A 9,862-nucleotide genomic window follows, 5' to 3' on the forward strand; every position below is an offset into this window, starting at 1 on the left:
TAATCATTATTATCATTTTTGTTATTTTAAAGTCAATTAATTCAGTGCTCTCATATGTGACTAGCCTTTTGAGGTTCTTGTCCATTTATCAGTTTGTCTAAGATCATTCACACTGATGTAACAACCATGAGCCAAAGAGAAGTTCAGTATCTTGGCCACCAGGTGAATAAAGCAAAGTGTGTGTATGGTATATCCATTTCCTTTTTAGATTCTGTCTCTTCATTTTTTTCCTATACTTAGTAGAAAGAGTTTGATGTTAACAAAAATTGTAACCCAATTGGTTTATCTAATTACACATAGTTCAGTAGTTATATGTACATTATTTTTATAAATGTAGTTTAAAATGCATGTGATCTGAAACCAATGCTTGTCTCAGGTAGAAAAGAGTAATTCAGAATTCTGTGTCTGATGGAGTCATAGCCCCAAAGACATTGAATGTAGCATATGTTGCTGTGGTCCATCCTTGAATTTTTTGCTAAGCATTAATCTAGCTTAGTTTTGAGTAAGACTGATGTTTCATGAGACTGATTGAAAAGTTGGGCTGTGGGGTTTGTATATGTATATATAATATATCTATATTAATATATATCTGCATATAATATATGTATATAGTTGGCTTTCTTTATTAATGGGCTCCATATCTGTGGATTCAACCAATAGCAGATCAAAAATAATTTTTTATATGTGTCTGGGCTGGGCACAGTGGCTCATACCTGTAATCCCAGCACTTTGGGAGATGAAGGCAGGTGGATTGCTTGAGTTCAGGACTTTGAGACCAACCTGGGCAACATGGCAAAACCCTGTGTCTACACAAAATACAAAAAAATCAGACTGGTGTGGTGGCACACACCTGTAATCCCAGCTTCCTGGGGGGATGAGATGGGAGAATCATCTCAGCATGGGAGGCAGAAGTTGCAGTCAGCAGAGATGGCACCACCACACTCCAGCCTGGGTGACAGAGCAAAACACTGTCTCAAAAAAGAAGTGTCTGTATTAGACATGTATAGACTACTTTTCTTGTCATGATTCCCTAAACAATACAGCAATACAGTATAAACACAGTTCACTGGTATTTACATTGTATTAGATATTATTCGTAATTTAGAGATGATTTAGCATATATGGGAGGATGTGAAGATATGCGCAGGTTATATAAAGATATTTGCCATTTTACATCAGAGACTTGAGCATCCATAGATTTCGGTATCCAAAAGAGGCAGAGACTTGAGCATCTGTAGATTTTGGTATCCACAAGAGGTCTTGGAACCACTGCCCCGTTGATACTGAAGGATGACTGTACATACCAATTTGTCTCTCTCTCCCTCTCTATGTATCTTTCATAAAACATTGCTCAGAGCAGTCTGCTTGCAGCATGCAACCACAGAAGTTTCTTCTGTTGTGTTGCTGTGTGCTAATTAGGTAATCACTGGGAAGTTGTGTGGCCTTTCCACTCTCTATCTCTTTCCATTTTTTCTCTGTTGTAAACAGTAGTAAGAAGATAAAGAAGGACTAAAGAAAAATCTATTCAGGGTACCACAAGCCTACTGTGTATATATGTGTGTGTGTACATGCAACTGTCCTATGGACACATGTAATTTATCAAAGATTTTCAGAGCTGTTTATGGTGTCTTTCCATTCCCAGTTCTGCATGTTTCAAAGGCCTAATTAGCTTTTATCTGAGAAGTTCCCAGTCTATCTTTTAAAAACCACTATTCTCTAATGCAAAGCTCATTCCTTCTAACACCTATTGGAATATATGCTTGCAATTTTATACAAGAACTATTTTGATGGCCAAGGAAATGATATATTTTATTTACCACTGGGGAGTTTTTAATAGAACTGAGTAAGCTTTTTAGTTTTCTGGTGTACTATGAGAGAAATCTGTCAATTTACTATACCAGTTTACCTTTCAGATCCCATATCATACTTCTTTTGCAGTTAGAAAATTCAACGCTTGAATCTCAAGTGCTACAGATATTTGCCAAGGACTATCTCTAGAATCCGATTTTTCATATATTTTCAATGCTCCTGGACCTTACAATGCATCACTTTTCCTATGTACTCTGTAATAATAGATTCTAGACATAATTGAATATTTAATTTACTTTTCACACATTTATGATGTGTCTGCCTTTGCCAGAGCCTCCCCTAAGTGCAGGCAATAAAATGTTGACTCAGAGTGGCTGTGAATTTTGGCATAAATACATCTGTGAGTTCCCTAACCACACAAAGGGATATGGCAGTATTCCCAGCTTGGCAGAACTGTAAACCATATGAATTGATACTTAATGAGAATGTCTGCACTATATGAACCCATTAGAAAACATAATATCATTCTCTCTACCACCCAGGACTTTTCAGAACCAGATTATGAGAGACTGTGAGCATTATGCTACCATCCTGTGGGACAACAGAACTGAGGTTAGGAAGTAGCGTCTTCGATACAGAAACTCAGTTCACAGGAATCAAACCTCTATCAGTATCTGAAGGATAGGTATCTTAGAATAGGGCTGGCAAGAGCAACAGTGAATCTTACATTAGTGGTAAATGAGAGTGGGCTCCAATGAGGCATTAACATACTAAGCAGGAGACCGAGGCATTGGTGCATTCATTCAAACTGGGCCAATGAGGCAGGAATTGCTAGAAACAAACAACTCGGTAAACATAAGTTAAACAATACCTAAGCCCGGACGTGGACAGAGCTGTGAGCACTCTTTTTTTTTTTTTTTAACCAATAAATGAATTTCTTGCTTATTGCTGTGCATTAGGGAGGTAAGGTTGCTTCTTTAAATTTTGCCTCTATTGGGAGACTAGAAATCATGAATATGAAACTATAGAAGGTTGTATTCATTTCTCATGAAGGGTTATAATTCTCACAAGTCCAGCACATGCATACAAACCACTTGCTTAATTTAAATTGGGTTGATTTAGACAAGGAAAAGTCACAGTATGATTCAGAGACTGATGTTGATCTTACAGAGTTGAAATGTGGCCAAATTCTGATTTATTAACAATGTTGTAGACATCTATGTAATATGTTGTCCTAACATACAAGATGAACCATAATTATTTATTAGCAAGCCCCATATTTGTTTTTACAGCAAGAGAAACTATCATAATTGCAGTCATGGGAAAGTATTTTAGACTTATTTTATTTTGAAAATTGTTTTGTTTTTCTGAAGAATACTCAGTGTTTAAAATTTATTATAACCTCTGAATTGGTTCACGGTCAATTATACTAAATAAAAAAAGGTAAGGTCAGAAAAAAAGTAAAATTTTTCCAAGTATCACAGATTATAGAAGAGGAAGTCTTGACAGGAGAGTAATCAAAGCAGTCTCCTGCATCAGAATCACTTGAGAAATTGATTAAATCCAGCTCCTTAGTTCATCTTTGACCTCCTAAATAAGAATATTTGAGAGTGGTACCTATAATTCTGTGATTTTGACAATAACCTCTTGTAATTCCTTCACAATGTGCACTAAAGTTTGAACATTACAGGATTGGAATGAAGAGAAGAGGGCCTGGAATTCTGAGGCTATTTCCTCTAGCTTGTTGATCGAAACTCTCCAATCTTTTATTAACATGATAATCTATAAAAACTCGCACCCTAAAATATTTTTATTTAATTTTTAAAAATAATTTAAAAAATTGCAAAATGTTGAAATAGTAACATTGAAAAGCAGGCTGAGAAAACATAAACATAACATGTAAATGGTTTCCATTACTTCAGTTATTTCTAGAGCATCTCAATTTATCAGTATAAAAATTTAACTCTTAGCAAATAATGTAAAAGAAATGAGACTGAATTACCTTTAGAAAGAACTGGAGTTCCAACCAGGATTATAGATTTTTATTCACAATGTATAGCATCACAGCAATATTAATTCAAAATACTTTGGGAAATGACAATATGGGGAATAAAATCACTTCTAAATTAAACCCAGAGTCTGACATTATGATGCACTGGCTTAAATGCTTATGTTGAATAGAAATATTTCGATATCATGTAACTACTCAAAATAAATTTAACTTGCCAAATAAAATGAAATAAAGATTTTTTCAAAAATAAATTCTAGGAACATTTGTGACTGGACCTTCAGAGCATGCTGGGAGAGCTCAGAGAAACTTACAGAACTGTATTTTATGTCTTCCTTGAAGGCACCAGGGAATATCACATACTAAACAAAATGTATCCCTTTCAAATTCTATATATATGTGCCCTGCGCTTTCTGGTGTCTTGAGATCAAAGGAGATAAGTATCAGTAAAAATTAGAAGTAGAATATTGTGGCATATGTTGCTCACGTATATGTTGGAATAGCTAGGTAATTATTACTTTTTATTCTAGATTTTTAAGAAATTTACAAAATTATCTTGGTATTTTGGCAAAATTTCTATAATCTTATGTGTTTTTACTTTCTATTAAAAATATGTGAAACAAAATAACTTACTGATAGAATTTTTAGAGTTGGACAGGTGCTTTCTATTGTTTAGTTCACAAATATCAAAGTTACTTATTTTTTTTTAAATTATTTTTTATTATTATACTTTAAGTTCTAGGGTACATGTGCATAACGTGCAGGTTTGTTACATATGTATACTTGTGCCATGTTGTTGTGCTGCACCCATCAACTCGTCAGCACCCATCAACTCGTCATTTACATCAGGTATAACTCCCAATGCAATCCCTCCCCCCTCCCCCCGCCCCATGATAGGCCCTGGTGTGTGATGTTCCCCTTCCCGAGTCCAAGTGATCTCATTGTTCAGTTCCCAACTATGAGTGAGACCATGCGGTGTTTGGTTTTCTGTTCTTGTGATAGTTTGCTAAGAATGATGGTTTCCAGCTGCATCCATGTCCCTACAAAGGACACAAACTCATCCTTTTTTATGGCTGCATAGTATTCCATGGTGTATATGTGCCACATTTTCTTAATCCAGTCTGTCACCGATGGACATTTGGGTTGATTCCAAGTCTTTGCTATTGTGAATAGTGCCGCAATCAACATACGTGTGCATGTGTCTTGATAGCAGCATGATTTATAATCCTTTGGGTATATACCCAGTAATGGGATGGCTGGGTCATATGGTACTTCTAGTTCTAGATCCTTGAGGAATCGCCATACTGTTTTCCATAATGGTTGAACTAGTTTACAATCCCACCAACAGTGTAAAAGTGTTCCTATTTCTCCACAGCCTCTCCAGCACCTGTTGTTTCAGCTGTTGATTCAGCAGCACATCAAAAAGCTTATCCACCATGATCAAGTGGGCTTCATCCCTGGGATGCAAGGCTGGTTCAACATTCGCAAATCAATAAACATAATCCAGCATATAAACAGAACCAAAGACAAGAACCACATGATTATCTCAATAGATGCAGAAAAGGCTTTTGACAAAATTCAACAGCCCTTCATGCTAAAAACGCTCAATAAGTTCGGTATTGATGGAACGTACCTCAAAATAATAAGAGCTATTTATGACAAACCCACAGCCAATATCATACTGATTGGGCAAAAACTGGAAAAATTCCCTTTGAAAACTGGCACAAGACAGGGATGCCCTCTCTCACCACTCCTATTCAACATAGTGTTGGAAGTTCTGGCTAGGGCAATCAGGCAAGAGAAAGAAATCAAGGGTATTCAGTTAGGAAAAGAAGAAGTCAAATTGTCCCTCTTTGCAGATGACATGATTGTATATTTAGAAAATCCCATTGTCTCAGCCTAAAATCTCCTTAAGCTGATAAGCAACTTCAGCAAAGTCTCAGGATACAAAATTAATGTGCAAAAATCACAAGCATTCTTATACACCAGTAACAGACAATCAGAGAGCCAAATCATGAATGAACTTCCATTCACAATTGCTTCAAAGAGAATAAAATACCTAGGAATCCAACTTACAAGGGATGTAAAGGACCTCTTCAAGGAGAACTACAAACCACTGCTCAGTGAAATCAAAGAGGACACAAACAAATGGAAGAACATACCATGCTCATGGATAGGAAGAATCAATATCGTGAAAATGGCCATACTGCCCAAGGTTATTTATAGATTGAATGCCATCCCCATCAAGCTACCAACGAGTTTCTTCACAGAATTGGAAAAAACTGCTTTAAAGTTCATATGGAACCAAAAAAGAGCCCGCATCTCCAAGACAGTCCTAAGTCAAAAGAACAAAGCTGGAGGCATCACACTACCTGACTTCAAACTATACTACAAGGCTACAGTAACCAAAGTTACTTATTAATTTCAATGGGCATACCTCTGTATTTCTAACCTATGATCTTGTCATCCCTGTAAGCTGTGTTATGAATTTCTGAAACCACATACTTTTTTTCCTGCAGTATATATCTGTCACTGTTATAACATTCTTAAGTGTCTTCATTGCCTCATCACCCTTGCAGTTAGCCCAACTCCAAACAATTATTTTATAATGTTATGCTATTTGTTCTATGCGGGAGTGGTGGTATAAATTTAACGTTCATGCTCTTTGCAATTAAAGAATTCCATATCTAAGTTTTACTTTACTAAAATCTTCTCCATTTAAAAAGTCTCAGTTAAAATACTACATTTTCTTGATATTTTATTTTCAACTTAAGCTAAGATTACCTAAAGTGGTATCTCCCTCTCCTGAATTACTTTCTTAATTATTACATCTTCTACACAGTTAAGACATGACTGATGGCGTGTTATTTACATTTCTTTTTATCTGACGTTTTCATGTTTGTTACTTTTCTTACCCAGAATGTAAGAAGCATGAAAGAAGGATCCCCATGTCAGACAAACAGTAGTTGCTAAATAAATGCTTGGTTAACAAATATTAACTAAATGCTTGTTTTGTTTACTATCATACAACACATTCATTTTTCTTCTCTCAAAAGTGACATACTTTGACGAAGACGTTATTGTAGGAAAATCAGGGTTCTTGTTTTACGACCAGAAAAGATTAGGCTCACGGACACTTCGAAGGATTAGGGGCAGGATTTATTGGTGAAAAGGATTAAAAAAGGGAAACAGGGACTCTCAGCAAAGTAAGGGTCCTGCTAGCAGGCGTCCCGCCTCACAGACTGAATACCCAGTTACCATCCAGGAACAGGAGACGCCACACTCCTACCCTTGCAAATGCAAACTTCTGTGGCTCCACACCATTCTCCCAGTGCGCAGGCAGGATGGAGATTCTCTGGGGACCTTCCCGCTTTGTACTTGGCTGTCTTAACACTATAAAAGCAGGTGAGGCCAACACGGGTTCATAATTTTGCAAAACTTTTGACAGTCTTACTTGATGCTCATTTGTAAGAGTCTGAGCAATTATTAACTCTGCATGCTTTTTCAAATTGAACTTCTTAAGAGAAGTTCTAGTAAAAAGACAACATTTTACGCATCATCTTATATTTCCTGATGATTAAGTATCCATGAGTTGGTGTTCTAGGCAACCATCTGGTTGCCTTGCGCTGATTTAAAATTTGGCATAAAATTTACAGCAGTTAAATCAATAAGGGTAAAGTTATATTAGAATTTAACTAATCTGTTGTCCAGAGGGCATTTCTTGGCTGCCAATGTATTCATCAATGGTGAATTTCATGGGGAGGCCCTGTAATCATTTCAAAGAGGAACCCAAGTCATGAAGGGCAAGGGCCAAGGAAAGCTAATAATTCTCTAGGTATCAAATACAAACTCAAAGACACAGGTCTCAGAGAGCTCTAATGGATTTTGCTGCTCTGCCAGCTTGTACTGGTCTTGCCCCAGATGCTACAGCTCCTGTCCCAAAAGCTTTATAAAATGATCTTGTGGCCTTTGATACGTCTTCAGGCAAAGAATATTTTCAGTAAATAATGAAGTGTCTTCCAGGTATCAGAGATTTAAAGGAAATCTAATGCATGGAAAAACTCAGAACTCAAAGTGCACATCTTACTAATGTTATTTAAGTATTAAAATATACATTAAATTATTGTCCATATCAATCACTGCACAAAGTGCTAGACAAATAAAAAAGGATGCACAGTTCCTTAAGAAGCTTATAGCTCAACTGGAAGTCAGATAAGTCTCCAAAAATTGCATAGTCGTGTCATAAGTGCTGTGATATAAGCCAGGAGAAGGACCTAGGAGAATATGTGAAAAGGAGAACAAACCCAATTATATTCAGAACACAATTTCTCCCCCATCACTCCCAGTATAACTGACATAAGCTGAATGAAAAAAATGCTAAGGAATTTGCTCTTTCATCGTTTATTTCTGAGATCAAAATATTGGCTACATTTTAAAATCTTTCTCATGAAAACAAAACAAAGAAAGCAAAATAGTAATTGAGAAGCCTTGTTTGGGCACCCAGATTCCGGGATGGCTTAAGATGTGAGCAAGGTGTTTCTGTGTCTTGAGGAGGTAATGTTTCCTTGGAGAAATTTCAGCATCTGGTGGGGCAGGGTAACAAAGGGAAGTCCAAAGACACAGGACCTTAAGCCCTGTTTCTGCTTTAATCAGAGTGTTTTACTTTTGTCTGTTATACGGAGGTCTCATGTAAAATTTCAACTAAAGAGAATTTGTGTGTAGTTAAAAAAAAAAAAAAGAAAAAAAGAAAAATTTCAGAAGCTCTAATGGAAACAAAGCAGAATACATTCTTACTGCTATAACTTTTTTCTTTTTATAAAATAAATTGTCTCTATTAGAGGTTTACAATATGGTGTTACGGGACACACAGACATAGTAAAGTGATTACTACATTAAAGCAGACTAATGTATCTATCATCTCACATACCTTTTTGTGGCAAAATCAACAAAATCTGCTTATTTAACAAAAATTCCTAAAATACAACTTTATTAACTTTAGTCCTCATATTGTACATTAGATCTCTAAACTTGTTTATCCTATCTGCTATTTTGTATCCTTTGACTTACGTCTCTCCATTTCCTACCCACTTCACCCACAGTAATCAGTTTCAATCTCTCTCTCTATTTAAGCTCTTTTTAATAAATATTGCCCACATAAGTGAGATCATGTAATATTTTAATATTTTTCTTTCTCTGGCTTATTTCACTCACCATAATATCCTCTAGATACATCCATATCATGGCAAATAACAGAATCTTCTTTCAAAGACTGAATAATATTTTCCTGGATTATAATTTTTTTCACTTAATATTTCCTGTGTAAACTCCTTAGCCTGCACTTCAAAGCCCTGTATAACTTGGCTCCTACCTGCCCTTTCTGAATCATCTCTCAAAGACTTACCTTCCATCAATCCATCAGTCCCAACATGTAGGAACTCATTATATTTCATTACTTTGTAAATGTATAGATAGTACAAATTTTCATATTTTAAAGCTTATCAAATATGTTAAAATAAATTCTGCTTTTGCGGTGCTGCTTAGAGGCATAGACACAGTTTGGTGTTTATTTTAATCCACTCACACATTGTTCTGTTTTTCACATAAATTATATTTAAAATTGTTTGATTTGGGATGGAACAGTGGTATTTAATATTTTATATGCATCATGGTAGGTATCTTTCTATCCATAGGATTTAGAGGTTATGGTTAGTTTTTGTCTCCTTGAATGCTAGTGAAATATATTACTGGTGAGTCCAAATTCCTAAGGTCAGCATGCAGAGAAACTCTCTGCAATGAGACTTACTGTGCTAATGTAAAGGATGACATTATTATATTTTGGTTAACTGTTCAAGTCAATCAGTGCCTACACTTTGCATGTGCAGCTATTCAAGTTATAATTTTATTTTTTTCTCTCTCAAAAGTATCCTGCTAGGCCAGGCATGGTGGTTCATGCCTTTAATCCCAGAACTTTGGGAGGCAAAGGCAGAAGAATTGCTTGAGCCTAGGAGTTCGAGACCAGCCTGGGCAACATAGTGGTACTCTGTA

This window comes from Macaca fascicularis, chromosome 13 (genome assembly GCF_037993035.2).
Source record: "Macaca fascicularis isolate 582-1 chromosome 13, T2T-MFA8v1.1".
Taxonomy (NCBI): Eukaryota; Metazoa; Chordata; class Mammalia; order Primates; family Cercopithecidae; genus Macaca; species Macaca fascicularis.